This window comes from Mobula birostris, chromosome 4 (genome assembly GCF_030028105.1).
Source record: "Mobula birostris isolate sMobBir1 chromosome 4, sMobBir1.hap1, whole genome shotgun sequence".
NCBI lineage: Eukaryota > Metazoa > Chordata > Chondrichthyes > Myliobatiformes > Myliobatidae > Mobula > Mobula birostris.
In genome coordinates this window covers 177917223-177933301 of record NC_092373.1, presented here as the reverse complement: position 1 = coordinate 177933301, position 16079 = coordinate 177917223, and the positions used below count along the sequence as shown (strand labels likewise).

Here is a 16079-nt window from a genome sequence, read left to right as displayed (position 1 = left end):
TGTAAAGGAACCCTTAGGAGGCAGTGATCATAATATGAATGAATTCATACTGCAATTTAAGAGAGAGAAGCATAAGTCACATATATCAGTATCACAATGGAATAAAGAGAATTACAGAGGCACGAGAGAGGAGCTTGCCAAGTAGATTGGAGGACATCACTGGTGGGGATGATGGCAGAGCAGATATGGTTGAAGTTTCTCAGAATAGTTCACAAGGTGCAGAATAAATATGTCCCACAGAAGAAGTTCTCAAATGGCAGAGGTAGGCAGCCATGGCTGACAAAGGAAGTTAAGTACTGCATAAAAGCCAAGGAAAGTATTTTGTGTTTCATATTTGTAATTAATTTAGATCACTTTGTAGAGATCTGTTTTGTGTCAATGTGAAAAGAATCTTTTTCTGTTGGTCAGTGTAAAAATAACAGCCAAATTAAGTCCACTATGATTCAGAGTTAACAATAAAACATGAAAGCTTCCAATGGTGGTAATTACTTGTTATGGGCACTGTAAATACCAGCATGCATTTACAATGTAAACAGTATTATAAAAAGTTGTTTATGGGTGATCAGCCATGATCGTACTGAATGGCGGTGCAGGCTCGAAGGGCTGAATGGCCTACTCCTGCACCTATTTTCTATGTTTCTATGATTCTATGTTTCTATGAAAGGGCATATAAAGTAGCAAAAGTGAGTGGGAAGTTGGATGATTGGGAAGCTATTAAAATCCAACAAAAGACAACTAAAACAACTATAAAAGAGAAAAAGATGAACTATGAGGGCAAAACAGCCAATAATATAAAGCAAGATACTAAAAGTCTTTTCAGTTATATAAAGAGTAAAAGGGAAGTCAGAGTTGGTATTGGACCACTGGAAAATGATGCTGGTGAGGTAGTGATGGAGAACATGGCAGATGAACTTAATGGGTACTTGCATCAGTCTTCACTGTGGAAGACACTAGTAGTGTACCAGAGGTCCGTGAGTGTCAGAGAGCAGGAGTGAGTGCCATTGCTATCACAAAGGAAAAAGTGCTCGGCAAACACAAAGATCTTAAGGTGGATAAGTCGCCTGGACCAGATAGACTACATCCTAGAGTCCAGAGGGAGATTGCTGAAGAGATAACAGATGCATTGATCATGATCTTTCAAGAATCACTTGATTCTGGCATGCTTCCGGAGGACTGGAAGATTGCAAATATCACTCCACTCTTTAAGAAGGGATGAAGGCAAATGAAAGGAAATTATAGGCCAGTTAGCCTAACCTCAGTGGTTGGGAAAGTGTTGGAGTCTATATTAAGGATGAGGTTTCGGGGTACTTGGAGACTAATGATTAAATAGTCCAAGTCAGCATGGTTTCTGTAAAGGGAAATCATGCCTGACGAATCTGTTAGAGTTCTTCAAGGAAATAACAAGCAGGGAGGACAAAGGAGAGACCGTGAATGTCATTTACTCGGATTTTCAGAAGGCATTTGATAAGGTACCACTCATGAAGTTGCTTAACGAGATAAAATCATGTGGTTTTACGCAAAAATTATTGGCATGGATAGAGGAATGGCTGACAGGCAGGAGGTAGTGAGCGGGAATAAAGGGGTCTTTTCTGGTTGGCTGCCAGTGACTAGTGGTGTTCCTCAGGGGTCAGTATTGGAACCACTACTTTACACATTGTTTGTCAATGATTTGGATAATGGAATTGATGGCTTTGTGGCAAAGCTTGTGGATGATACATAGAGAGGTGGAGGGGTTGATAGTGCTAAGGAAGCAATGTGATTGCAGCAGTACCTAAACAAATTGGAAGAAGGGGCAGGAAAGTGGCAGAATGAATACAGTGATGGGAAATGTACGATAATGCATTTTGGTAAAAGGAACAATAGTGTGGAATATTATCTAAATGGGGAGAAGGTTGAAATATCGGAGGTGCAGAGAGACTTAGGAGTCCTCGTGCAAGGCTCCCAGAAGGTTTATTTATAGGCTGCGTCTTTGAGGAGATTACAAGTAAGATAGATAAAGAGAATGCACTAGATGTTGTATATTTGGACTTTCAAAAGGGTTTTGACAAGGTGCCACACATGAGGCTGCTTACCAAGTTAAGAGCCCATGGTATTACAGGAAAGTTACTAACATGGTTAGAGCATTGGCTGATTGGTAAGAGGCAGCGAGTGGGAATAAAAGTATACTTTTCTGGTTGGCTGCCAGTGACTAGTGGTGTTCCACAGCGGTTGGTGTTGGGACCACTTCTTTTTATGCTGTATATCAGTGATTTAGATGATGGAATAGATGGCTTTGTTGCCAAGTTTGCAGATAATACAATGATTGGTGGAGGGGCAGGTAGCGTTGAGGAAACAAGTAGAATGCAGAAGGTCTTAAACAGATTAGGAGAATGGGCAAGAAAGTGGCAAATGAAATACAATGTTGGAAAATGCATGGTCATGCACTTTGGTAGTAGAAATAAATGTGCGAACTATTTTCTGAATGAGGAGAAAATCCAGGAATCTGAGATGCAGAGGGACTTGGGAGTCCTTGTGCAGAAAACCCTGAAGTTTGACTTGCAGTTTGCGTTGGTGGTGAGAAAGGTAAATGCCATGTTAGCATTCATTTCAAGAGGTCTAGAATACAAGAGAAGGGATGTGATGCTGAGGCTTTATAAGGCACTGGTGAGGCCTCACCTTGAGTATTGTGAACAGTTTTTGGTCCCTCATCTTAGAAAAGATGTGCTGGCATTGGAGAGGGCCCAGAGGAGGTTCACAAAGATGATTCCAGGAATGAAAGGGTTATCATATGAGGAACATTTGATAGCTCTGGGTCTGTACTCACTGGAATTCAGAAAGATGAGGGGGAATCTCATTAAAACCTTTCGAATGTCGGAAGACCTAGACAGAGTAGATGTGGAAAGGATGTTTCCCGTGGTGGGATAGTCTAGGACAAGAGGGCACAGCCTCAGGATAGACGGATGCCCTTTCAAAACAGAGCTGCGGAGAAATTTCTTTAGCCAAAGGATGGTGAATTTGTGGAATTTGTTGCCACAGGCAGCTGTGGAGGCCAAGTCAATGGGTGTGTTTAAGGCAGAGATTGATAAGTTCTTGATTGGACAAGGCATCAATAGTTACGGGAGGAAGGCTGGGAACTGGGGTTGAGGAGGAGATTTAAAAAAAAGGATCAGCCATGATTGAATGGCGGAGCAGACTCAATGGGCCAGATGGCCTAATTCTGCTCCTTTGACTTATGGTCTTATGGTCTAAAGAAGGCAAATTCAATGTTGGCATTTATTTCCAGGGGAAAAGAATTTAAAAGCAAGGAGATATTGCTGAGCCTTTATAAGACACTAGTCAGAATGCACTTGGATTATTTTCAACAGTTTTGGGCTTCATATCTCAGAATGGATGTGTTATCATTGGGGAGAGTCCAAAGGAAGCTCACAAGGATGATTCTGGGAACGAAGGAGTTAACATTTGAGGAGTGTTTGGCTGTTTTGAGCCTGTACTCACAGGAATTTAGAAGAATGTGGGGGGCGGGGGGAAATCTCATTGAAACCTAACAAATATTGAAAGGACTAGATAGGGTGGATGTGGGGAGGATGTTTCCAATGGTGGAGATATCCAGAACTAAAGGGTACAGCCTCAGCCTCAAAATTGAGGGGTGACCTTTTAGAACAAAAGTAAGAAAGAACTTTTTAGCCAGAGAGTAGTGAATCTGTGGAATGCACTGCCACAGAATGAGGTGGAGGCCAAGTCTACGCATATATTTAAGATGGAAGTTCACTGTTTCATTGTCAGTCAAGGTATCAAAGGATATGGTGAGAAGGCAGGTGTATGGGGTTGAATGGGATTTGGAATCAGCCATGATGGAATGGTGGAGTAGGCTCGATGGGCTGAATGGCCTAATCTGCTCCTATGTCTTATGGTCTCATGGTCTTAAAGTCTAAAGTTCTCATTGACTTTAGCTATCATGCTGTCGTCATCAATGCTCTTGGTTGCCTTGTCAAAAAATTTTGTTTTATGTCCCTACTATGAAGTTCTTCAGCTCAACTGACAGTATTGAAAATGCTAGATAAATGCATTTTGGTATCTCAATTATCCTATTTTTTTTTATTACCATCCACTATTTATCTCATTAAATCCTTGCTTATCTGAGACTCACCTACCAAGTCCCACTGGATAAAATGCACATTAAAATATAACTTTTAATTTATCTCTGGAATCTCTGGAGCTGAAGGCCTCGAAATCCTCAGCTTTGCGTGTTTCAGCGACCGGGGAGAGGTCAAAGGCGCTCGGCAGAGGATGGTGCTCGGGAGGCTGTATCGGAGAGGCTGCTGGGAAGTTCGGAGTTTTCGGACGGATGGACTGGGGGTCGGCTGTGGTCGGCTACTTCCAAGGTATCGGCAAGTTGATGGTGCCTGGAGGTTTATGGCAGGGAATTTTTCCCTTTTGCCGCCGCTATCGAGGACTCAGGAGTCGATCGACTCGGGGACTTTGAGACTATTTCTTTTTACTGTGCCTATGGACTGTTCTTCATCAAATTATGGTATTGCTTTGCACTGCTATAACTATATGGTATAATTATGTGGTTTTGTCAGTGTTAGTCTTTGGTCTGTCTTGTTTTCTGTGATATCACGCCGGAGAACCATTGTATCATTTCTTAATGCATGTATGCATTTCTAAATGACAATAAAAGAGGACTGAGTGTTCTCATAATCTAAAAATTAAAAGCCTGCTGTACTGGATGCAGGCATTACTGCAGGTTTAGCTAAGATGGGCCGAGTGGTCTTCTTTGTATTAGCTTACGATCTTTCAAGTTACCTGACCTTCAACCTGACCTTGAAGGGATTAGCCCAAATAGATCTGGCATTGTAGACACCATCCCACTATGCGGCTGGGATCCTCACAGCATGAGATAAAAATCAACATTTACCTCAGGCCGTGCAGATAAATTGCTCTCTGGTGATAAATGGAGGAGGATGCATGGAGGTATGCCAAGGTTTGTTTAAAATTATGAAACCTTGTCGTACAGTCAGATAATAAATCTGATTTTATTTCCCTCAAGTTATTCTAAGTCCCATTCTGTTAGTAATTATCAGTGTCTTGCCCATTTTTTTTTGTGCTGCCTGCTAACAAAGGGTACTGTATATTACAAATGCAGCAGACTTTCCATACCAGCCCTGGATCAGGCTGTAAGCAACGCGTAAATTTACATTGGAGCCTGTATTGTATAAAGACAAAACTCTCTTAGCTCAAATCTAAATCTGTCTTCTTTTCTTGGGCCATGGCCAGGATAAGAAGAAGCAAGATTCCCACCAGAACAGATGCCATTTTACCTGAATCATTTCAGATTCTTGTGTCAGATCGAATGGGTTACCAAGTTAATCAGTAGTTAGCTGAACTGCGTTGTCCCAGGAGAACCTGAGCTGTTAGCATTTAGAGCATCGAACATAGATCAGTACTGCACTGGGACAGGCCCTTCAGTCCACAATATTGTGCTGCACTGATTAAACTAGCAATTAAACATCTAACTAAACTGTTGGGCCTGCACAGAGCTAACAGGAATCACCTGTCACTCATTTCCAACCCATCACCTGCAGTCTATTTAAACCCAGCTCTCTTCCACAGTATTTACTCACTCATCGAACCAGCCTGCCCAAACCAGTTGCTCCTGGCTTTCTGTAACCTTGTTGCCTGTGGCCTTTAGTACCTGTTCTCTTGTGTTTTGTGGCTCCTTGTGGCCTGTTATTTTGCAGATCATCGTTAAAGCTAACACTCACCACTAAATCATCTCCACAGCTCAGCTTTTGGGTCAAGCCTTCTCTACACTTCCTGACAGGATTAGTGAACCAGCAATTGTGCCGGGAGAGTTTGCTTGCCTAATAAAAGTTATCCATTGTCATGGCTACACGATCCAGAAGCAGTAAGAAACTATTGACTATCTGCTCAACACTCTCAACTACCTCTCTGTCTCAATACAGCAACCCTGTGCCAGTCAGCCTCCTCCCTCAGAGCCCCGGATTCTGATGCCCAAACGCTTCAATTGATCCCCAACGGATGCCACAACGTCCTGCCCCAGTGCATCTTGCACTTCCAGCCATCATGTTTTTATGGACCAAGCCAAGATTGCCTTTGCTATCTCCCTCTTGACTGGGTGAGCTCTGACCTGGGCTGCCGCGAAATGGGTCAATAAGACTCCCATTTGCAACAAATATGAGGATTTCCCTGCTGAGATGCCCCAGGTTTGTGACCATCCGGGAAATGCAAGGGAGGCAGCAGATCATATACTTCGCCCGTGTCAAGGCTCACGCTTGGTGCTGGATTACACCGTGGAATTCAGGACCCCCGTGATGGAGAGCGGTTGAAATGCTGAAGCACTGTTGTTTCATTCCCATCAGGGCCTTTCAGAGTGCTTGAAAGATAAGCTGTCTACCAGGGAGATGACCAGCAACCTCATCACTCTGTCCCTCCATATTGACAAACATCTTATGGAACAGCAGCCTCCCCCATGTCAGCAGCCAGAGCGCCAGTTCTGTTCGCAGAACCATTTCAGGCTGCTGGGCCCCCAACAGAAACGTCTGCAGAGCCCATGCAATTATGGACAGCTCCAAGAGAGTGAGTGTTGGTGGAAAAACAACCTGTGTGCTCACCGCAGAGCAGACAATCACACACGCATCAAACACCCACTGTGTTGGGAAACAGCACCACAAGGGACAGACAAGTGCCCTTCTATCTGATAAGCTGCCCCTGGTCCCTCATTCCAACTCCACAGCTCAACTCACTCTTTCTGTCCTCCTCTACACCCTGATAGTTCTATGTGCACAGGAGGCTCTGTGGATTCTGGTGCAACAGGCAATTTTCTGGACTGGTCTCTGTGTATGCAGCATGGACTTACTACCAAGTCTACATCTCAACTGTCCTGGATCATGGTCATTGACGGACGTCTCTTGGGGTCTTGGATGGCCAGAGGACACACCTGAGCATCAGAGAGCCTGGTCATCCGGTTCACGCTCTGTTGGGGACCCACCTGCTAACGACGTAAATTGATTTGACCCCATGAATCCATGGATACGGAGGAAACCAGTCTCCTGTGGGAATACCACGACTTAGCCATTGCTCTCAGTAAAAGGGAGGCCAGCACCCTTCCGCCTCACAGACAGCACAACTGCATGGTCAACCTCCTCCTGAGCACCACCCCTCCCTGAGTTTGTCTGCAATCTCTGTCCACTTCTGAGACCCAAGTCATGAATGGCTGCATTGCCAAAGTGCTATACCATGGCCTCATCTGAGCAGGATTCCTCTTTGTCAAGAAGAAAAATGTCCCTGCATTCACTCCCCAAACTCAACAAAATCATTGAGAACCGATACCCTCCCCTTGATGGATAATGTATTTGAAACACCCCCTGGGGCCCAGGTCTTCACCAAACTAGATCTACAAAGTGCGTACAACCCGATGCACATCTGCCAAGCGGATGAGTGGAAGATGGCCACTACATCTTCCATTACAAATATTTGGTGAGATCTTTCAGACTTTCCAACAGTCTGGCCACTTTCCAAGCCTTCATCAACGAGATCCTGTTGTACGGATATTTATTTGTCTACCTCACAACATCCTCCCAAGACGATGACTATCATGTCCATCAGTTGTGCCTCCTCGAAAACCAACTGTTTGGCAAGTTAGTAAAATGTCAGCTTCACACCCAAGTCATTTCCTTCCTGGGTTACATCCTTTCACCCAAAGGCATAACCATGGACTCAGAGAAAGTACACCATCGATGAATGGCCCAGACTACGTTCTCTCATACATCTGCAGCGCTTCTTGGACTTCTCCAACACCTACCAACATTTCGTCAGGAGCTACAGCCAGACTGCCATTCCTCCCACCTACCTCATGGATAACCTGGTCTGCTGCTACAAACCACACCTTTGAGGAGCTCAGGAGACACTTCACCACTGCTCCCATTCTCCACCATCCAAAGTCCTCTGGACCTTTTGTGGTTGAGGTGGGCGCATCTGACATGGATCCCAGTGAGGACCAGATGAGAAGACACAAACTTATGCCTTCTTCTTGTACAAGTTCAACTCCATACAGCACTGTTTTGAAAAGGAGACAGGGAGCTACTTGCCATCAAGTGGGCCTTGGAGGAATGGAGACATTGGCTGATGGCAAACATTGGGCCCTTCCTGATCTGGGCTGACCACCAGAGCTTCATATCCACCATCTTGACCCATATGAAGCTCACTGGGCCCTCATCTTCGAGCAATTCAACACCATCTCCTACCGACCTGGTTCCAAGACCACTCAGGAGGAGACCCTGTCATGACAGTTTGACCCAGCTGAACTGGAGATTGACCCTCAGCCCATCATTCCACCCTCTCAGATACTCAACCCAATCATCTGGGACCTTCATAACCAGACCCTACAGCATGAGACTGCTCCAGCTGTACGTGCCAGCAGCCATGTACTCTGAAACACTCCAGCGGGCATACTCCTCACCCCTCTCCAGCCTCACTAGGTGCACGATGAACTCTGAATTTTCTGCAATGGTGGTTCTGGTGCTCTACCATGATCACGGATGCACATCAGTTCATTGCTGCCTGCCCTCAATGTGCCATGTCCAATTGTTCCTACCAGAAGCCCTCTGAGCTCTTGTGGCCCCTACTGGTCCCTCAATGCCCATGAATCCACATCACCATGGATTTCATTATGAGTTTCTCACCTTCCATCAGGGCTACGGCGACGATGACAGTGGTGGACTAGTTCTCCAAGGTGGCCCACTTCATTGCCCTTCCCAAGCATCCATCAGTCACTGAGATGGCGGACCTGGTTCTCCAATATGTAGTTCGCTTCCACAGCTTGCCTCAGCACATTGTGTCTGAACAGGACCCATGATTCGCCTCCTGCTTCTGGCAAGCTTTCTGCTCCCTCCTTCACACCTCTGCCATGGGTACGTCACCCTTTGAAGTGCTTCATGGCTACCAACACCCCATTGTTCCCCACGGAGCCCTGGTGGAGGTCCTGTCCACCAGGGTTTTGGTTCACTGGTGCCAGAAGCTTAGAAGAGGGCATGGAAGGCCGTCCTAGTGGACAACTGCACCAACTGTTGTCAGACCAACTGCTGGAGGTGCCCAGCCAGACAACTCCAGTCTGGGGACCATGTCTGGCTATACATTCAAGATCTGCCCCTATGCACCAACTCTCATAAGCTATCACCCCGGTTCACTGGTCCCATTGCATCAATCCAGTCACTTACCATCCCCAGCTGTCACCATTCCCCAGGATCACACCTACCTTCTATGTGTCCTGACTCACGTCTAATGCCCATGGACCTGAACCTGCATCTCTGGAACCTAGGATGGTGGAAGGTGGTCCAGTGTACATGGTTCAATGGTTGATGGATTCACATCGTCGTGGATGGGCTGTTCTATACCTGGTCGACTGGGAAGGGTACAGCATGGGGGAGAGTTCTTGGGTGGCATCCAGTTTCATTTTGGATCATAGCTCATCAATGAGTTCCACCAGGCCCATCCAAATCACCATAGGCCATTGGGTGCCAGCCACAGGAGGTGTCCAGTCAGGCCTGCATTGGCAGGCACCTCTCAGTCTCCACCCAAGTAACAGGAATCACCTGCCACTCATTTCCAACTCATCACCTGCAGCCTATTCGAACCCAGTTTTCATCCACAGTTCTTGTTCACCTAGAAAACCAGCCAGCTTCAACCAATTGCTCCTAGCCTTCAGGAACCTTGTTGCCTGTGGTGTTTAGTACCTGATCTCTCTTGTTTTGTGGCCCTTCATGGCTTGATATTTTGCAGTTTATTATTAAAGCTATCACTCACCATTAAATCGTCTCCGCTGCTCTGACTTTTGGGTCAAGTCCCCTCTACATTTCCTGACATAAACTAGTCTCTCAGCCTATATGATTTTCATATCCTTCCATTCTCTACATATTCACATGTTTATTCAAGAGCTCCTTAAACACCTCTATCATTTTTGCAAACACCACCTCATACAGCACATTCCAGACACCCATCGCTCTGTGTTTATTTAAAAAAAACTTTCCCCTCATGTCCCCTTTGAACTTTTCTCTCTCAACTTAAATGCATGCCCTCTAGTATTAGACATTTTCTCCATTGGAGAAAGATGCCAGCTGTCTACTCTATCTGTGCCTCTCATAGTTTTATAAACTTTTATCAGGTTCCTCTCAGTCCTTTCCAGAGAAAACAACCCCAGCTTGTCCAATCTCTCCTTGTAGCACCTTCCCTGTATTTCAGGCAACGCATGGTAAACCTCTTCTGTACACTCTGCAAGGCCTCCAGATTCTTCCTATTCAGGGGCGGCCAGAAACGAATACAATATTGCAGATGCAGCCAAAGCAGAGTTTTATAAAGGTATAACGTCACTTCCTGTCTTTTGAGCTCAATGCCCCAACCAATAAAGGCAAGCATACCATACGCTGGATTGCGCTCCAAAATCCCACAGTACTGTACATCAATGCTGATAAAGGTCCAGTCAATAACGGTGTACTTCTAGTTTCATTTGGACTCACTTGAGAAAAGGTAAGTATGCAACATTTCATATATCACAATTGAGGAAAACGTATTAGCATTCCACATCACAGCAGTTCCTACATAAAGATTTACGACGTTTTGGATGCATGGAGTTCTCTGTGTTTTTATGATTTGTCTGTGGTATTTCCTATGATTGATTTTTTTTTTAAACTGTGCTGTGTGTCACCCCTGGTTAAACTGCGGTGAGTACAGGAACAAAGCCAGATTTGTGAGTAACCAGCCAATTTGGATGAGGCATCTAAATGGTAGTTTTAAGATCCAAAAAGCCATTTTGTGCACAGTTTGAGTCACCCCAGTAACTAAATTATACAGATCTCGATTACATAATCCCCACCTATAAAATTCAATGAAGGTGAATACTTGGGCAAAACAAGAAAATGGGATCGATTGGATAGCCCAGCCAAACAACCACCGTAAATATTATGGGCCAGGTTGCTTGCTTCCTCCAGGAAATTCAACTCATGACCTACCCTTAACAAATACACATTTGATTAATGACTATATTAAATATCACTGATCAATTCATTTGCATAATCAGCAATTATAAGCATTCAGTAGCATTGCACAGTTATGTAGCAAATTCACATTACGGCATTTCTGTCACGTGTCCAGCTTCAATCCAATTGGTACTAAATGCGACCATGCATGATTGGGCACTTGGAATATGGGAGTATGGCAAGGCTTTCAGTAATGAGTTGCAGGTGAACTGATGAGCCTTGTTCCGGTGCCAGCGTGCTGACAATATGTTGAGCAATAAATGCTGACAAGTAATATTTGTAGCAAACTATCTTGTGTTATGTTATATTGTTTGGTACTCCTAATTTGTCAGGTTCCATAAGCCATGCATTACATCAACTCCTGGCTTCTGATGACAAGTACTGTGCTGAGTTAGACCAGCAGCTGGTGTCAGATATGACATAGCACCACCTTACTGGAAGAGGCCTTGGATAATGAAGCATAGCCAACCTTCCATCCACTTGGTTCACAGAGCCAAATATGAAACAATGGAGCAGAATATGGCCACTCAGCCTCTCAGAATGTTCAACTGTTTAATCAGTTCTTGGCTGATCAGTACCTTACCTCTATTTTATAGTTCCATATCTCCTCAGATCTCTAGTATTTGGGATTTCAGCTGCCACTTCTCAGCATCTAATGTTTTAAATAATACTGTGAACTTAAAAAAAGAGTGATGACTTCAGCAGATGAGGGGTGGGGGGAGGAAGGGATTGACAGATATTCCACCCACATTTGGATAACCAGCTGCTGGAAAGGCTAACACATATTAAACATATTATTTTTGGTTTCTTGCAAATGTGGGTGGAACTTCTGTCAATCCTCCCCTTCCCCCCTCCCCTACAGATGCTGCTGAGCCCACTAAGTCCCTTCAGCGGATTGCTTGTTGCTCCAGATTCCAGCATCGGCTCATCTATCTGCTTATGTCACCACTCTTTTTCTTAAATGTGCAAGATTATTTAAATAAGCCGACCTTCCAAATTCAAATGAGGATGGGTCGTGGAGCCATGTGCTTTACTATCAATAAGCAAAGGGAGACCTTGAACCCGACTTAAATCAGTCATTTCTGTTTCTGCACAGGTCTTCTGGCCTCTCAGCCCAAAACTGCCAAGTTATTGCTAGTGGGGGTGGTGATTTATGGACAACATTTATGTCCTGGATTTGTGCCACTAGAGAGCCAGACTGTAAATGCTTAAGCTCATTTCATCTGGAATCCTTCACAGAGAATAATTTACATCATATCAGACAGGATTGGACTCAAACCCAAGTTCCATGGGTAAAAAGGAAAATTTCGCCACTCATTCCACAACTTATGCCTAATTGATTTCCAAATACCTACTGAGTCACAAGTTACCCGAGAAGAAAGGAAGAATTTTTGCAGTGGTGTGTATTATTTCTGAATCACAGTAATATGTGCTGTAATAACCACGCCAGTTGCATTAGACAACCAGTGAAGTTGTAATAAATAGCTGTCAAATGAACGGCCAGTTAATCTGAAAAGCACAAACGAAGTCATATGGTGCTTTCACTTCCCTTTCAGGAAGTCCCAAAGCACTTTACTGCCAACGAAGTACTTCTTCAGCATAGTCACTATTGTGTTGTAGAAAATGCAGCAGCCAGTTCCCACAGTAAGTTCCTGTAAAGAGCAATGTGATAACATCCAGGTAATTTGTTCTGGTAGTGATGATCGTAGAATCACTATTGGCCCTGATGATGGAGATAGCGGACCTGCTATTCCTTGAAATACAAGTAAGCAGATGGCAGTTTTGTTTAATGCCTCATCAGAAAGATTCTGCACACAAGAGATTCGGCAGATGCTGGAAATACAAAGTAACTGGCACAGGTTGCTGGACAAACTTAGCAGGTCAGACATGCATCTATGAAAAGGAATAAAGAGTTGATGTTTCAGGCTGACACCCTTTCTGATGACCCAGTCCTAATGAAGGGTCTCAGCCTGAAACATTGACTCTTCCCCCTTCCCCCTCTGCATAGATGCTGCCTCACTTACTGAGTTCCTCCAGCATTTTGTGTGTGTAACTCTGAAAGACTGTATTAAATTATCAGCCACAATTTTGTGCTAAAGTCATGATATTTAAACCCACAATCCTCTGACTGAGAGGTGAGTCTGTTTTTGTGTTGTTTTGGGCTATGAAAGAAATGTTGGCAAGGACTCAGGAAGAACACACTATTCTGCTTTGAGAAGTGCCTTGGGATTTTGGCTATCTGTCTAAACCTCTCCCTGGTTAACAGCCAGTGGAGAGTTGTAACCATTAGTGGGACGCAGGAAAATAGAGGAAGGTTGGTCTGCTTTACCCATTCAGTGCATTTACCGCCTCTCATCAATGGCCCTTGTTGTACCATGAACAACGTCACTGAAGCTAGTGGATATAGAAGTGTTTATTCAACAAAACAAGCAGCTATTCGAGACACTCTTGGAAGAAGAGTGACTCAATTTACATGACATTTTTATATGCTAAAGATCAAAGGTAACAACAGGACAATTATATAGTTACAATATACCTACAAAGCTTCCTTTGACTTACCTATAATTTTCAGATGCCTCCTTCTTCACACCTACACTCCAAACACCAAAAATGAACGTTAACTTGCATTCTCTCTCTCTCTCTCTCTCTCTCTCTCCCTCTCTGGATTCAGGCATCAATAGAGTGGGTGTTTCCTGATTTGTAATCAACCCCAGTCTTCAACTCCAGGGAGACTCATGTTCAGAGCTGCATTTTAAATTCAATCTACAATCCACATTCAAATCTGAAGATTGGTTGCCGCTGAAATTAATATTTGCTATACACCCTAACTCCAGAATACGCCTTAACAGCCCTCATCTGTAAAATTAACTATGAAGCATAAAACTTGCAATCAGGTCCTACATTGAAGTATGAAGAAATGTTGATCACTGCCGCTGGATTAGAGTACATGTGTGATAAGAAGATTATAAACACAAGAGATTCTGCAGATTGTTGAAATCTTGAGCAATGCACATGAAGTATGTCTTCTCATTCTTCTTTAACCCTTTACCTTATCCACCTATCACCTCCCACCTTCTTACTTCATACCCCCTCACCCACACCCCCCCCGACCTTCTCCTTCACCTGTTCTCACCTAGCCCCTGCTAGCTCATACACCTCCCCTCCCACCTTCTTATTCTGGCTTCTGCACCCTTCCTTGCCAGTCCTGATGAAGGGTCTCAGACCAAATCATCAACTGTTTATTCCCCTCCATAGATGCTGGCTGGCCTGCTGAGTTCCTCCGGCACTTTGTGTGTGTTGCTCTAAGGAGAGACTAGACAAACTTGGGATGCGGGGAAGGCTGACAGAAGTTTATAGGATCATAGACAGAGTAGACCCATCATCGCAGGATCAAAATATCTAATATTAGATACTTAACGTGAAGGGATTAAGTTCAAAGGAGATGTGTGGGGCAAGTTTGTTATTCAGAGAGCATTGGGTGCCTGGAATACGTTCCCAGGGGTGGTAGTGGATACAAATACAACAGAGGTATTTAAGAGGCTCTTACAGAAGCACATGAATATACAGAAATGGAGGAATACGGGCAGCAAGCAGAAGGGATTGGTCCAGTTAGGTGTTTAATTGCTTATTGAATTAGTTTCAACAGAACGTTGTGAGCTGAAGGTAATGTTCCTGTGCTGTACTGTTCAATATGTTATGTTGTTCTCTGTACATGTACATTACGGGTCAGACTGGCTGCTGTGGAGTAACATAACACGGTAACAGGCCCATTAGCCCATCCAGTCAATATTTGGCCCATCCCATGTTTAGCCCATATCCCTCTAAACCAGAGGTTCCCAAACTGCAGTCCACGGACCCAGTCCTTGCTTAATGGTATCAGTCCATGGCATAAAAAAGGTTGGGAACTCCTGCTCTAAACCATTCCTATCTACGTCCCCATCAAAGTTTCTTTTAAGTGTTAATGCATCTGCCTCAATGACAACATCTGTCAGCCCATTCCATGTACGGACCACCATCTGGCTAAATAAGTTGCCCCTCAGGTACATATTAAATCTCCCCTCCTCACCTTAAACCTAAGCCCACTAATTCTTGATTCCCCGACCCCAGGACAAAAAAAGACGGTGTGCATTCACCCTGTCGGGAGGCAGAAGTATGCTCCACTGATGTGCGTATGAATATGAACCCTGTGACTTTAGTGTTTTACTCGGCTGCTGTACGTTACTAGTATTGGGCAATTGGTCCCACACTCCTCATTTCTGCTTTGCTATGTGCTGAAAGAAAGTTGTACTCAGGATAATGATCTTCAGTGAGATGCTTGACTTGCTTTTGAGATATAACCAACATGTAACTAATCTCATCAGCATTTATAAAACGTTCCTGCTTCCCCTAAGCACATAACACCAGCCAAACCAGACAGGGGTGGGGATTGCAGTTGTCGACAGAAGTTACATGAACCTTTCTATGTTGTGGCAGCCCAAGAATTTGCTATATCTAAAACAAGTCTTCAAAAGTATTAGGACTTCACATTTGAATTAAGTGCCACGACTTGCTAGGATGGAGATTGATGCAAAAACTTTAATTTTTATACGAACAATATGTCCACATAACGTCTAATCAGTTACCTGACTTATTCATAATAACAATGCTACATTTAGATTCAAAAATGAGGAAATTTAATCTTAAAATTAGAGCTGGGGCATTCAGGAGCGACTCTATACTCTGGAAATGATTTCTTCAGAAGACCGGAGATTTTTTTTATTACTTATTTAGAGTTACAGTGTAGAACAGGCCATTATGGCCCTTTTGGCTCAACGAGCTGTGATGCCCAGCAACCCACCTGTTTAACCCTAGTCTAATCACAGGACAATTTACAATGACCAATTAACCTACTAATCCATACGTCTTTGGACTGTGGGAGGAAACCAGAGCACCTGGAGGAAACCCACACGGTCATGAAGAGAATGTACGAACTCCTTACTGACGGCACCAGAACCAAACTCCTGGCTCCAACGCCCCGAAACGTAACAGTGTCGCACTAACCACTGA

General features: G+C 44.2%; 1 long non-coding RNA gene across 1 annotated transcript in view; it reads right to left on the bottom strand.

Moving 5' to 3' along the window:
* The window catches only part of LOC140196084 (uncharacterized), an 84881-nt gene extending 71182 nt beyond the window's left edge, over positions 1-13699 (bottom strand). Inside the window, exon 1 of the long non-coding RNA XR_011885610.1 lies at positions 13593-13699. This is a non-coding gene — a long non-coding RNA (uncharacterized lncRNA). The remainder of the gene's footprint in view (positions 1-13592) is intronic.
* Between the last annotated feature and the right edge of the window lie 2380 nt (positions 13700-16079).